Source organism: Nannospalax galili, unplaced genomic scaffold, assembly GCF_000622305.1.
Source record: "Nannospalax galili isolate Female #2095 unplaced genomic scaffold, S.galili_v1.0 scaffold260, whole genome shotgun sequence".
In the NCBI taxonomy this organism is placed as follows: domain Eukaryota; kingdom Metazoa; phylum Chordata; class Mammalia; order Rodentia; family Spalacidae; genus Nannospalax; species Nannospalax galili.
Window position 1 is genome coordinate 88,960 of NW_008346259.1, and position 15,339 is coordinate 104,298.

Here is a 15,339-nt window from a genome sequence, read left to right on the forward strand (position 1 = left end):
TGCCTGCTTCTGCTGGGATTAAAGGCGTGAGACACCTGGTGGCAAAACAAATTTTTACAACAGGTTTCTGCTTCCACTTGGTCCCTTCATCTGGGCCTGCCTCATTCACTTCCCCTACCTGGTTCTCCAGTCTCCCCTCACCATTCCAGTCTCTATTTAGCTCCAGATAGATTAACAGCTCTGTGTAAGACCTACATATTAGAAGGACATTCTTTACAAAGTACCTGGATTTCTAACACAGTGCAGTGCTGCATAAACAGAAAGCATAAGACAGGATTCTACAAATGATTCCAATTGTTACATTCTGTCAGAATATGGAAAATATTTACAGAGCATTTTCAGTTTCCGTAACTTGAGTACCACTTCTAATTATGTCAGCGGTAATTTAATAGTGAAAATGGATCTTTATTATGTACCATGTAAGACTCACTCCCATAAAGCTAACACACACAGCAGTTACCAAAGGAACCCTAGGTATACATAAGAAATACTGCAAGAAAAATATTCTCACCACCCAAACCAGATTGCTGCAATTCTCTACCTTCAAGTCTCTATGTAAAGCCCTCTAGCAGGGCCTAGGCATTCTCTCTCCTGGAAGAATTCTACCACCACATTACTGACTGTCAACACACCCTGAAATGAAATAACCATATGCCCATGGACAGAGTGCTTTTCTTTACCAAGGAGACCAAAGAGTATTAGAGACATTTTTTGGTGTAGGTGAGTCAACATAATTATTCAAAAGTTGCTGTCCTAGTTCACCCTATTCTACAGTGAGTTTTCTGCCTGTGAAAATAGTATGGCCTGTGAGCCTCACGCTCAGAATACACTTTGAACTATAAAATCTAAAATGAAGATCTCAACATAAGAATATACTTTGGGGGGCTGGAGAGATGACTCAGCAGTTGAGAACACTTGTTCTAGAGGACCCAGATTCAGTTCCTGACACCCACATGGTGGCATCCCTAACTCTAGTTCCAAGGCATCTGACAACCTCTTCTGGCTTCTGTGGGCTTTGCACAACAGGGGTGCACTTACATGCAGGCAAAACACACATACACATAAAATAAAAGCAATAAAATATTTTTAAAGAAAATACACATTTTTTAGTGTTATCTTTATATTATAAAATATATATAATGGGGGGTTGTTCATTTATTTTGTTTTGGAGACAGGGATTAAAGGAATGCTGGGATTAAAGGCCTGGGCCACCATGCCCAGCCAAAGTGTAAATATTTCTGATGGAAAATCAATAGTGAGTTAAAAGTTTACTTATTAAATATTAATGTTTACATTGTGGAGGTCAGCTAAAATATATTTTCTGAGTCAATCAAATTTGCAGTGGTTCCTTAATTCACTGATAAGCTTTTGGGGGATGCCAAGGTCAGAAGTTCAAATGTCACCCTCTTAGCTAAGCAAGAGGTAGAGCAGGGAAGTCAGATTTAAATGGGAATAGTTTTGATTTTTCATAACAACAAGGGTTGGAACGACTGACTTGAATTCTTATTGACTCTACATCACTCTGCCATGCTTGCAAACATCAACAAATATTTTCAAATAGTCTAATTATTATTATTATTGGTCTTTTTGAGACAGGGTCTCCTGGTAGCCCCAGCTGCAACGTACTATGTAGACCGGGCTAACCTTGAACTCAGAGCTCCTGCAGTACCACGCCCTCCTTACCTGATTATTTTTATAGGAATATTTTGGAAACCATAAAATGGCTGATAAAATCACGATTAGTCTTAGTCTATATGCCCTTAAATTTATCTAAACAGTAACCTTTAGCAATCCAAATCTAAGGCATGCACAGGCTAAAAAAATTAGCAACTGGATTTTGAGACCTGTGATGCTTCCTGTATGGTGAGCATAAAAAAAATGTTTAAATCCCTCTTGAGTTTCGCTGACCTGCCTCTGCTCCGAGCCCCCAACTCCTCTAGCGTCCTGTCCCTCTTGGATCACAGGACCAGGACTCCATCCAGGTCCTACCTGCCAGTCCCTCCTGGATCCGCCACGCATTCGCTCTGCACCAATCGCTGGGTGGCTCCTGTGGCTGGGATGAATTTTCTCATCCCTGTACCACACTGCTCCACCTGTGCTGGTCTGTAGAGTTTTCCCAGGTCTGCACTTGTCCAGTCCCCCAGGCCCCCGTGTTCCCCCAGACTCTCCTGCTCTGCTCTGGTCCCGCCCACCCGACCCCGTTTCCGGTAGTCACTCTTAGGAGTTCGCCCATGCCACACCCCTTCTCTAACCACATTGAATTTGCTCCACCTCCGTTCTTTGGGTCTCTCCTCTGACCCAGGAGACTGTCCCTGACCCACTCAGACCCCGCCCCTCGCATGGACCTCTGGATCCCAAACAAGTGGCTGCAGCTGTCAGTCTAGTCCTGGACACAGTACGGTGGGCTTAGACCACACCTGGTCCTACTAAGACACCCTACTCTCTACCTAGACCTCCCCACAGCCTGGTTTCTGTCTCCTTGAGACACCCCAAAGACACCCAGCCTGAAACCTCACCTTTGCACTCCATCCTCCTGGCCTAAAAAAACTCTTAGGAGGAAGACAACAAACAGTTTAAATCCTATACAGGTTCTATTCCCAAACACTGAAACTATGATAAACCATGAAAAGGCTGCCCTCCCCCAAGCACAAATTCCATAGCAATGTTCCCTAAGGGCAGTGAATCAGAAGACATCGAAGAAACAGAACTCCAAAAAGCACAAACATGTTCAAGGAGTTCAAAGCATATAAAGAAACAAAACCCTTAATTAATTTAAAGAGGACAGAAACAAAATGATTGAATTCTAAGATGACATAAACAAATGGCTGGATAAATAATGACAAGGCAATAATAATAATAACAACGATGATGATGATGATGATGATGATGATGATGATTGATGATACAGCGGTGGCACACGCCTTTAATCCCAGCACTTGGGAGGCAGAGGCAGGCAGATCTCTGTGAGTTTGAAGCCAGCCTGGTCTACATAGTGAGTTCCAGGACAGCTGGGACTACAGGGAGACCCTGTCTCAAAAAAGACAAAATAATAATAATAATAATAATAATAATAATAATAATGACACAGAAACACAAAAGAAAACACAAACTGAAATGAAGCAAGAAACGTAAAATTCAATAACTCTGCATTATAGTCAGAGTTCTCTAAAGAAACAGGTAGAATTTATCAGATTAGCTTACAGGATACAGTCTGAGTAGTCCAACAATGGCTGCACCACTGGTAGCTGCTCGGCCCACAAGGCTGGATGTCTCTGTAGTCCCAATCTGGTGCTGAAGGCCTGATGGATTCCAGGAGATCTGCTAGTCTTCAGTCTATGTTGGAATCCAAAGAAGTTGGTCACAGCAGCAAGATGAAGTCCTCACCAGTGAGAGAGAAGGCAAGGAGCAAGAAAGCAAGAGCTCCCTTCCGTCATGGCCTTTTATAAGGGCTGCCACCAGAAAGTAACGCCCACGTTTAGGGTGGGTCTTCCAGCTTCAGATGATCTAATCAAGAAGGTCTCTCTCATTTCAGTCAATCCCAGATCCAGAGAAATGGACACCCAGGATTAGCCATCCCAAGTCCACCCCCTGTCAATTTAACACCCAATAGCCTCTCCTTACGTCATGCTTAATTTTCAAATGAAAACAATGACAAGATCATAATTTTATCTAACATGATATAACTATCTCACCATACAATGACCAACACATTCTATATCTTAGAGTAGGTGGTAAGGCCTTTGAGGACTTAAGGACTAAATGCTTATTCCTTTAGTACCTCATAACTTAGTATGATGATATAGGTTTATAACACTTAACTACTTAACACTTATCTCAATTACATATTCAAAAGGGAACAGCACAAATATCTGCTTAATATATGTGTATATATGCATAAGCATATTCTTAACTGAATTGGACAAAAACACTCAGGTGAATTACAATCCACATTTCCACAACTGGTAACATGGCCTGAGCTGATATATATATATATAACTACATTCCTCTACTACCCATTCAGTATTTCCTCCACCATCAGCAAGCACCTCTGCAGGTCTTGGCTCTTTTCCTGGGGGAGTGGCCCATACTTTTGTCCCTGAAGGGTCTGGACCATTTGTTAACCTATCTGGATTGGGTTGTTGAAGTTTCCCATTGACCTTAATCACAGAGCGTGGTAACACCAAAAGACGCCCTAAAAAATCTCTTGCTAAGCCAGGCATGGTGGTACATGCCTTTAATCCCCGCATTTGGGAGGCAGAGGCAGGCAGATCTCTGTGAGTTTCAGGCCAGTCTGGTTGGTCTATATAGCGAGTTCCAGGCCACTTGGAGTTATAGGGAGACCCTGTCTCAAAAAGACCGAAAAAGAAAAAAAGAATCTCCTGCCTTCCAGACATAATCTTCTTCTCTCCACAGTGGAGAAATAGTCCAATCACCCCTCCTAATACTGTTATTTCTTTCTTTTCTTTTCTTTTTTTTTTCACTATGTAGACCACACTGACCTTGAACTCAGAGTGCTGGGATCAAAGTCATGTGCCACCACACCTGCTATTGTTGTTCCTGTCTTAGCCTGTTGGTTTAAGGGTGGCAGATGCCCAAATTGGCCAGGGGGAAATCTTAGCTTCCAATTCAATGGAATGTTTACTGTGTCTCCTGGCAGAAGCACTCCCACCTCGGGAACCAAAAGGGGTGTTTGGTGGCGCAGGCACAAAGTCGCAGGTAAAGGAAGCAAAACATTTCCTTGTGGGTCACTAGGGGTAATAGTGAGTGGAATCATCCCCACTTCCACTTCTTGATTCCTGGACCCGTGAATCCTGGCTAAAGGAGAAACAGTACCATACATTGGACACTGATTCAAAGCATTTCACAGCCTTCTGGAGGACCCTGCCCCATCCCTCCAGGCTATTGGCACTGTAATTGTGTCTTTAAGAGGCTATTCCATCACCTTATCAAGCCAGCTGCTTTAGGATGGTGGGGAACATGGTAAGACCAATGGATTCTATGACCATGGGCCCACTGTCACTTCTTAGACTGTGAAGTGAGTTCCCTGGTCAGAAATGATGTTGTACAGAATACCTAACCATGGATAAGGTATTCTGGAAGTCCCTGGATGGTAGTTTTGGCAGAAGCATTATATACAAAGTACTGTCCCCTCCATGATGGAGGTGGTCTGATGTAGTTAACCTGCCACCAGGTTGCCGGCTGATCACCCTAGGGAATAGTGCCATATCAGGGGCTCAGTGTTCAGCTCTTCTGTTGACAGATCTGGCACTCAGCAGCAGCTGTAGCCAGATCAGCCTTGGTGAGTGGGAGTCCATGCTGACGAGCCCATCCATAACCTTCATCTCTGCTACCATGGCCACTTTGTTCATGGGCCCATTGAACAATGACAGGGACAGCTAGAGAAAGGCCAACTGTCCACAGAACGGGTCATCCAATCTACTTGATCACTGAATTCATCCTCTGCTGAAATCACCTTCTGATGAGCATTTACATGAGACACAAGTATCTTCCCATCGTTTGCCCATTTGGAGAGATCCATCCACATACTTCTTCCCCAAATGTCTTTCTCACTTATTTTCCAGTCATGCCCCTTCCAAGTCCCTGACCACCCAGCCAGACTATTGGCTACAGCCCATTTGGCCTTTCCAACCATAATAGCCCTCACTCCATAGGTCAGGAAACCAATGTGGGGATTCTATCAATTTCTAAGTGTAACTATCCCAATTATACATTCTGGAACTGGGGAAATAACCACCATATATATATATATAATTAAAATATATATTATATTTAAAATTTTTAATCAGATTAGCTTACAGGATAGAGTCCAAGTAGTCCAACAATGGCTGCACCACACTGGAGAGGCTGAGAATTCAGTAGTTGCTCAGTCCATGAGGCTGGATGTCTGAGGGAGCCTCAATTGGGGGAACTGTCTCCATTGGACAGACCTTTGACCACATCTGTGGGACATTTTCTTGGTTGTTGAGTGATGTGGGAGAGCCCAGCCAACTATGGGTGGTGCCACCCCGGGCAGGTTGTTCTGCATTGTAGAAGAAAGCAGGCTGAGTGCCGACCAGAGGAGCAAGCCAGTAAGCAGCGTGTCTCCATTGCCTGTGCTCCAGCTCCTGCCTCCAGGTTCCTTCCCTGAGTTCCTACCCTGGGCTCCCTTAGTGATGAACTGTGTGACCTGGGAGATGTAAGCAAAATAAACCCTTTCCTCCCCAAGTTGGTATTGGTTAGTGTTTTGTCACAGCTACTGAAGGCAAACTAGAACACCTTCCAGACCACAGATGAGGTATTTCATTTTATTTTGTTGAATTTTTGAGATTTTTCATACAATATAGTTTGATGATATTTAGATACCCTTTCCTATCCACACCTCCCCCTACTGCCCCCTATTAAATTTACTTTCATATATATGTACATATATACATATATGTGTGTGTACATATACCATCTATAGAGTCAGATTTGTGTCCCCAAATATCCTTCTGTGTGAGTCCATCCACTGGGCCCACCAAGAGAGCCCCATCCCTGTAAGATACTGCCTTTCCCCCTCCCAGCAGCCATCATCTGACAAAGCTGGGTTGGAATTTCTTACCCACTTCTAGATGTGATATCCTTTCATAATGTTTAATCCATTTGTTTCCACTTCTGCTCAATAATGATCATGATTTCCTTATAAAAGAGAGAGATGAGAATAGAGGCTGCCTCTAGATGCCTGCCACTCAGGACTCATCTCCACAGCGGCTCAGTGTACAGCACTCATCACACTGTGCACATGACATGGCTGTTACACTCATGAACTCACTGCAGTTGTGGTTATCTGCACAAGACCACTACAAGATTGGGTCCAAAAGTGCTTTCCTGCCCGTACTTCTCTTGCCGTTCCTTTCTCCTGAACCTTCATCACATCCATCACCTCTTATGTCACCTTCCAATTGATGTTTCAGGGCCTGGATCAATCGTGCATTCTGTGCAATTGTTCCAGGTGGATAAAAATACACATTTTTTTCTTTATATAACAATAGTCTCATAATGTCTTGAAGTGAATGTGTGTGCTGGATAGCTTTAGTGTCAACTTGACACACCTGGGTTGAGGGATCCTCAATTGGGGAATTTCCTTCATTGGACTGGCCTGTGGCCATGTCTGTGGGGCACCTTCTTGATTGTTGATGTGGGAGGGCCCAGCCCACTGGGGGTGGTGCCACCCCTGGGCAGGTGGGCCTGTGTTTCGTAAGAAAGCAGGCTGAGCAGGGGCCAGGGGAGCAAGCCAGTAAGCAGTGTTCCTCCATGGCCTGTGCTCCAGCTCCTGCCTCCAGGTTCCTGTCCTGAGTTCCTACCTTGGGCTCCTGGATGAACTGTGACCCGGGATGTGTAAGCTAAATAATCCCTTTCCTCCCCAAGTTGGTAGTGGTCAGAGTATTTTGTCATAGCAATGGAGAACAAACTAGGACAGTGTGTCACTAAATATTCTGTTGTTTTAAAAAAATTATTTTTATTTTTATTTACTTATTTTTGACAGACTTCTACTTGATTTACAATTTCAATCCCATGACACTCTTGTATCAGTTAGATACTGGTAGACTTCAATTACCTGGAGAGCTTTTAAAAATGAAATTTTAATGTAATTATGTTACATCTAAATTAAAGGAAAGCACATGGATGATTAAAAATAAATAACTCTGTCAGACTTGTAAGGAAAAACGACAGACATGTGTGCGTCCTTTCTTTAGAGAGAACTACTTTTTACTTTTTCCCCCCTAATCATAGTTTGCATTGCTTTTTCCGTATTAGATCTTTTTTTTCTGTGGTTCTGGGGATCAATATTAGGGCCTTGTGTATGCTAGGCAAGACTCTGCAACTTAGCCACACTTTCAGTACTAACAGACCGTAGGGGACTCCCCATCATTACACATCTTCCTCCATTTCCCACTTCCCAATGTAGCAGAATCATTTCTTGCCAAGTATTTACATAAAATGAACAAGACTATTCACACTTGAGATATGGTAGTGTAGTTTTTGACAATTTTATTTTTCATGGGGCTTATATTACTTTAGATTTAATTTCAAAGAAAATTCTGCAATTACTGATTCACCCCAGGCCCTGAATTATCTCCCCTGCTCATCCACACAACCCTGATACTTTCTCTTGATCAGACATCCCACCTGAATGCTCCACCTTTGAGCGGTTCCTGTTGACTTCATGTGGTAGTTCGTTTCTCAGTTTATGGAGGTGCAGTAGGTAATAAAATACCCTTTGTCATTCCCGACAGAGTACATCTTTCAGTCTCCCACTTTACACGGGTACCACAACCATTCATTTACTTTCACCACCCTTGTAAATTGTATTTTTTTACATCAAAGCTTAAAGCCTCTGCAGTTTACTCTGTAACCAAAATTAAATATTTCCTTCAAAGATGCACGCCATATCCAATGTTTGTATTACTTGTGTTGAAAAGTTATTCACAGAACAGTTAAGCTTTGTGCTACAACTGGAATTCCTCATCTTTGGCTCCAAGGTCTTAAGCCATGTTCTACTCACAGGTACACCCAAGAGTCCCTCTTCCCACACTCCCACCATTCCCCACACACACACAAAATCCTACAACAGCTTGCCATATTTGGCATTTGGGGCATGCATGCCCATGGTTTTGTTTTGACTCAAAGTTTCAATGTGTTCTCTTGTGAGATGATAAAACACATCCTTTTCCCATACATTCTTAGTATTATAGACTTCTTTTTCATGTCTTGCTTACAATCCAAACCAATATTTCCAAAGTCTAATTTTGATCATGACTTCCCTGCAAATTTAAATTTGCTTGTTGGAAAATTTAATTTCAGACTTTCTTTCTAATAATTCATCTGGTGTCCTCTGTCCTACCCTAAGATCCACCAGGAATTTAATGATACTTAGCTCCTTGGGTATTTCCATGCGTCTTAACCGAAGTCCTCTGCTCCGGGAACATCCTCCTGTGTCACTTATAGGCCGCAGAGGATTTCCACAGTTCTACTCCGCCCTCAGAGATGGGACTGCGAATGAGAGCTCTTGGAGCTGGGTGACCTGGGAGTCGGCCATCTAGCAGGTACCCAGAGGCAGTTAACAGTCAGGGCTCTAAATGTGTACCTGAAATCAGATATTGAGGATCTTCGAATACCCGACCTGGATGTACGGGAACTTCGTGTGCAGCTGCCAGGCCAGGATAGCTTGGAGCAGGCCAGCAGGGTGCATAAGATGCCTTTGCAGAAGACGCCCTACGAGTGGCTGCCTGTGGCCCTGAGGAGTCTCAGGTCGAATCGAGAGCTCCAGGGTGTTGTGCGTCCAGGGCAGTATGAGCTCTTCAGAGCAGGGTCCACCCTGACCAAGCGGTCGCCATTGTCACCTGCCCCTCTATTTTTATATTGTGTGTATGAGTGTGTTGCCTGCATGCATGTAAGTGCACCGTCTCCTGCAAAGCCAGTGGAGGCCAGAAGAGAGCATCAGATCCCGTGCAATTGGAGTTAAGGGATGGTTGTTATTCTCCATGTGGGTGCTGGGATTTGAACCCTGGTCTTCTGTAAGACAGCCAGTGCTCTTAACTGCTAAGCCATCTCTCCAACACTGTTCTTTCTTTTTTTAATTAAAAAAATAATCTGTAGCTTAAAAGTTGCTTTGTCATTTTCATACATGCATATAATGTTCATATATGATCTATACCATTCATTATTCAGTTTATTGATTGAATAATTAATGGCATTTTTTGGTATTTAGTGATGCAGCTCTCTCTATAGCCTAGATATTAAGTTCCTGTCTGATATGTACCTGTCAAGGCTTTTTTCCCAATCTGTAGGCTCTATCTTCTCTCTGCTAATAATTTACTTCAATGTATAAAAGTCGTGCAATCCAATTTGCTAGTTCTTGGGCTAATTTTCAGTGCTGTTGGCATACTTCTCCTTTTGCTTACATGTTAAGAGATTTCTTTGTCTCTTCCAGTTTCAGGTTTTACATTAAAGCCTTTGATTCAGTTTGAATTGATTTTCTCAACAGGGTGTCAGATAAGGGTCTAGATTAATCCTTTCTATGTGGATGTGCAGTTTTCTGCCCCATTTTTTGAAGAGGCTACTTTTCCTCCAATGAATATGTCTCTTTAAAATATTTTATTCATTATTTCTATTTTTTATGCATAGGAGTATATTGCCTGCATGTATGTAATTGCACCTATGTGATCAACTAGCAATTTAGAAAATGCCTTACAGACATAGGCCACTATGATCTGGGTAATTCTTTGAAGGTCTCTTTTCCCAGGTGTCTGTAGTTTGTGTCAAGTTGACAAAAACTAACTAGGACAGGGGGTAATAAATCCCTCTGATCAGATTCCATACACAGTACTGTAAGCCCATAAAGAAGCCCATGGGCAGGGAGACAGTGGAACTTAGGAGGAGCTTAATCCTGTTCTATAGCTATGTTCACATAGCATAGAACCACTTTCTAAACATATGTTTTTATACCACAAGACAATTAAAACTCTAAGCTGTATTCAGAGACGTCCCTCTTTCCAATGAACTCAATGAAGGCAAAGAGTTATGGCTCCAGAAGGTGCTGGGAATTTGTGATGGCTGAGTGGTCAGCCCCAAATGGAACATTTATAACTGGCCTACAAATATCTCAGGGAACATTGTGGAAGAGGGACTAAATAGAAAGATTGTAGGACCCAGAAGATAGGAACACAGGCTGTAAAACTCTTGGCGTAACAATGAACACAATAAAATTATGTAGATGCATCCAATTTATATATTGGCCCAAAATTTGTGATTTTTTTCTGTACCTTAGAGAAAGAAGAAAGTGGAAGTGATGGAGTCAGACTCGCAGCTCATGAGCAAGAAGGAGTCAAGAGTTGGAAACATCCAGTAACTATCCTTATCAGCAACCAGCTGGGATTTGATACACAAATGGAGAAGAGGCAAGAGAGTGTGTCAAAGCAAAGGTGCTCATCAGAAGGGTGGTTTGGATAGCTCTGGACCCAGTGGAGGATCAAGAAGACAGCGTGAGCCTGTGAATATGTTACATTCTCTACTTGTGCTTGTACAGGGTGAACATCATGCAGCTGCTGGCCTGGAGCTTATAGAAAGCAAATCAGGAACTGCCTGTACTGTCACATACAATGTGTCACTGGTTTTGTCAAGAAGAACACCATGTCAGTATCCCAGATCTATTAGATTTGTCATGGGTTTTTTTGCTATATTTTGGACTCACAAACACAAGACTAAGACTAAGAGGTACAGGATCCAGCTGAGGTATACGAAAGAACCAATGTACTTGTGTGTTTTGCCTTTAAGCTCTGCCCATCTGGAGTTCCTGGGGATGATGGTGATGGCTTGGAAAACACTCATAGAGCTGGTGCTGCCAATGGAAACACCCCTGCCCCGTCTGTGGAGATAAAAGACCAGTTTTCATCCAAAATCATTGAGGAAGTCTTTCAAGCCAAAAACTGTCATTCTCCAAGGGTGTCCTTTACGTGGGATAATTAAGAAGTCAGCAACAATTAAGTGCTTCTAAATCCAGTCTGCGGACCATAACCTGCACTCTGTGAAGTAAAGGGACAGATAATAGTATACAAGAGAAAAATTGCCCAGAAATCCTTTCATAGTCTGTTCCAAGAAGGTCACTCCTATAGCCAGTTCACTGCTGGCTATGCTGTTGATTCTTGCTCTGTGAACCTGAGGGTCCTGCTTGAGAAGATGAGGCTTGGGCTGTGTTTACTGTGTCACTTGACTCCTAACATTCATCTTACATTTTTAAGCAATTCAAACTATTTTATTTATTATTTTTACTTTCTCTGTGTGAGTGTATTGCCTGCATATATGTAAGTACACCATGTCATGCAATGCCCACAGAGGTCAAAAGAGGGAGTTGGATTCTTCTGGAACTGGAGTTATGGATGGTTGTTAGCCATTATGTGGGTTCTGGGGATTGAACCCAGGTCCTCAGCAAGAGCAGCCAGTGCTTTTAACCACTGAGCAATCTCTCAAGGCCTACATGAATACATTTTAAATATTTTGTTATTTTTTAAAAATTCTATGTTTATGAGTGTATTGCCTGAATGTGTGTAAGTGCACCCATGTCATGCAATGCCTGCAGAAGTCAGAAGAGGGTGTCATATTTTCCCAGAACCGAAGTTACAGACAGTTGTTAGTTGCCATGTGGATGCTGGGAGTCAAACCTAGGTCCTTTGCATGAGCAGTCAGTGCTCTTGACTGCTGAGCCATATCTCTAGCCCCCAAATGAATACATTTTAAAAAGCATTTATGAAGCCAATACACACTAAGTGTACTATTAACACACTAATACATGCTAAATTTAAAAATCATAAAAATGGCAAAAATCATTAAAAATTTCAGAAAACATATCTATTTATTTCTACATACCTTAATTAGGGAAAATTTAAGCACTGACTTAACCATTGAATTCAGTAAATTATAATAAATTATATGTGCAAAATTGCCGTGTAAGACAACATACATTTATTGAATTTCTCAAGTTTTTTAAAGATATATGAAATGCATTAGATTGTATGAGTGAGCTATCATTTTTTCTTTACCTTTCAGGCTTATCTGACCTATATTTTATAAAAATACATATGATATCCTGATATATCTGACTGCTTTGTGCAGTCTACCGAAAATATGATTTTTCACACATACATTGAAGCAATTGATGTCATGTCCGTCTCTATCAATATAATTATTCCTAGACAACAATATTTCTCTAAAGAATAACATACACTAAGCTTATTAATACTCACATAAAACTATAGCATGGAAATCATAATTTAAAATTCATATTTTCAGTGAAGTAACAGCCCTTCATAGAATTACATGTGGGAACACTCCACTTAAGGGCTTATTTTGCATTGAAAGTGTGTTAAACCTTGAGAGAGCATTTAAAGAACTTAGAGTATACATGTGAGCTCATTAGTATGCCTCTCTTCATTACCCTTTTTAAATATTTTATTTGTTATTTTTATTTTATGTGTATGAGTGTATTGCCTGCACTTATATAAATGCATCAGTGTCGTGCAATGCCCATGGAGGTCAGAAGAAGGCGTCAGAGCCCCTGAAATTGGAGTTATGGATATGAGCTCCCATGTGTGTGCTGGGAACTGGACACTGGTCCTCTGCAGGGGTTAAGTGCTCTTAACTGCTGAGTCATCTCTGCAGCCCCTTCATTACCTTTTCTTGTCATCTTCTCAATGTTATACTATATCCAACTCTATACCCAATGAGGAAGTGAAGAGAAACCCAATTCATTGCTGGTGGGAGTGCAAATTAATACTGCCATTATGGAAATAGATTTGGAGGTTGCTCAAAAAAAATTAAAAATAGAACCAACATATGACTGAGCTATTTCACATCTGTGCATGTACCCAGAAAATTCCATACCCTACCATAGAGATATTTGCATGCCTAAGATTATTGCTGCTGTATTCATTATAGCAATGGATGAAACCAAACTATCCATCAATAAGTGAATGCACAATGAAAATATGATACATATATAAAATGGAATATTCTTCAACTTGAAAGAAAAATGAAATCACAAAATTCACAGGAAAGTGAATGGATTTAGAATGTATAATATTAACTCGGGTCACACAATCTCAGAAAGAAATCAATGCATATTGTCATTCATATGTGAATCCTAGCTTAAAAATTGAGATATTGAATTATTATTATTAAAGGTATTGTTTATTGTAGTTTCAGATTCATAGCAAAATTTATGAGGCCACAAAGTTTTCTTATAAACAGACACCCCATTATAAAGTTCATATACCAGGGTGCTTTAATTTCTTAACGATAGATTAGAATGTTTCCAAACAAGTGAAAACAAGAGTAATCCTGACAGATGAGTCAAAAAAAGCATAACATTTATAAACAATTCCCTCTTTTTTCTTTTTCAAAATTTATTTTTATTTTATGTGTATGAGTATTTTGCCTGCATATATGTAAATGCACTTGTGTTGTGGAAAGCCAACAAAGGCCAGAAGAAGGTATCAGATCTCCTGGAACTGGAGTTACAGGCAATTGTTAGGCACCATGTGGGTGCTGGGAATTGAACCTGGGTCCTTTGCAAGAGTAGTCAGTGCCCTTAACTGTTGGGCCATCTCTCCAGCTGCACCCATTTCTTCAAGTGTACCCTTAATACCTTTACACAGACAATGGCAGCACGCCATTCAATATACTGTGTATATTTTCAGAATTTATTAATAATGTCTCTCATCCAGATATAGAGAAAAATCTGGAAATTCACTTGATGAAACTTATAGTTAATCTGAATAACACATTATTGTTATCATTAATTTATTGACACTTCTATTTTCTTTCTGTTCTTATATTCCTCTTACAAAATTTATTTTTTATACTTAGCAAAAAATACACAAGATGCACAGTGTGAGGATGTGTGAAACATGAACATTGCACACCATTCATCGCAGTCAAGTTCATTCACACATCATCACCAGTGACCCCATTCTGCACTCTGCAGGGAGTATTCTAAGAACATAGGCTCTTGCAATCATTCAAAAATATAGCACAGAGCTGGGTGTGGTGGTGCACACCTTTGATCTTAGCACTCGGGAGGCAGAGGCAGAAGGATCTCTGTGAGATCGAGGCCAGGCTGGTCTACATAGCAAGCTCCAAGCCAACTGGGGTTACAGGGAGACGCTGTCTCAAAGACAAAAAAAAAAAGAAAGAAAGAAAGAAAGAGAGAGAGAGAGAGAGAAAGAAAGAAAGAAAGAAAGAAAGAAAGAAAGAAAGAAAGAAAGAAAGAAAGAAAGAAAGAAAGAAAGAAAGAAAGAAAGAAAGAAAGAAAGAAAGAAAGAAAGAAAGAAAGAAAGAAAGAAAGAAAGAAAGAAAGAAAGAAAGAAAGAAAGAAAGAAAGAAAGAAAGAAAGAAAGAAAGAAAGAAAGAAAGAAAGAAAGAAAGAAAGAAAGAAAGAAAGAAAGAAAGAAAGAAAGAAAGAAAGAAAGAAAGAAAGAAAGAAAGAAAGAAAGAAAGAAAGAAAGAGAGAAAGAAAGAAAGAAAGAAAGAAAGAGAAAGAAAATAGCACAGTACTGTTAGCCACAGTCACCCTCCCATATTAGATGTCTTCATCATTTGCTGCTAACAAATGAAACTTTGTTTGCTTTTAGAACACTAATGAATATTTTAAACATATTTCTTGATTTATTTGCTTTTTAAAAATGTGTATGAGTGTATTGCTTGCATGTAAGTGCACCCGTGTTCTGCAGTGCCTGCGGAGGACAGAAGAGGGCGTCAGATAGTGGACATAGGAAAGGATTCTATCCAAGACCTGCTTATTCA

At 40.9% G+C, this 15,339-nt stretch overlaps 1 pseudogene; it reads right to left on the reverse strand.

The window, feature by feature from the left end:
• LOC103741739 overlaps positions 1-15,339 on the reverse strand; it is a 111,137-nt pseudogene that overhangs the window by 41,985 nt on the left and 53,813 nt on the right.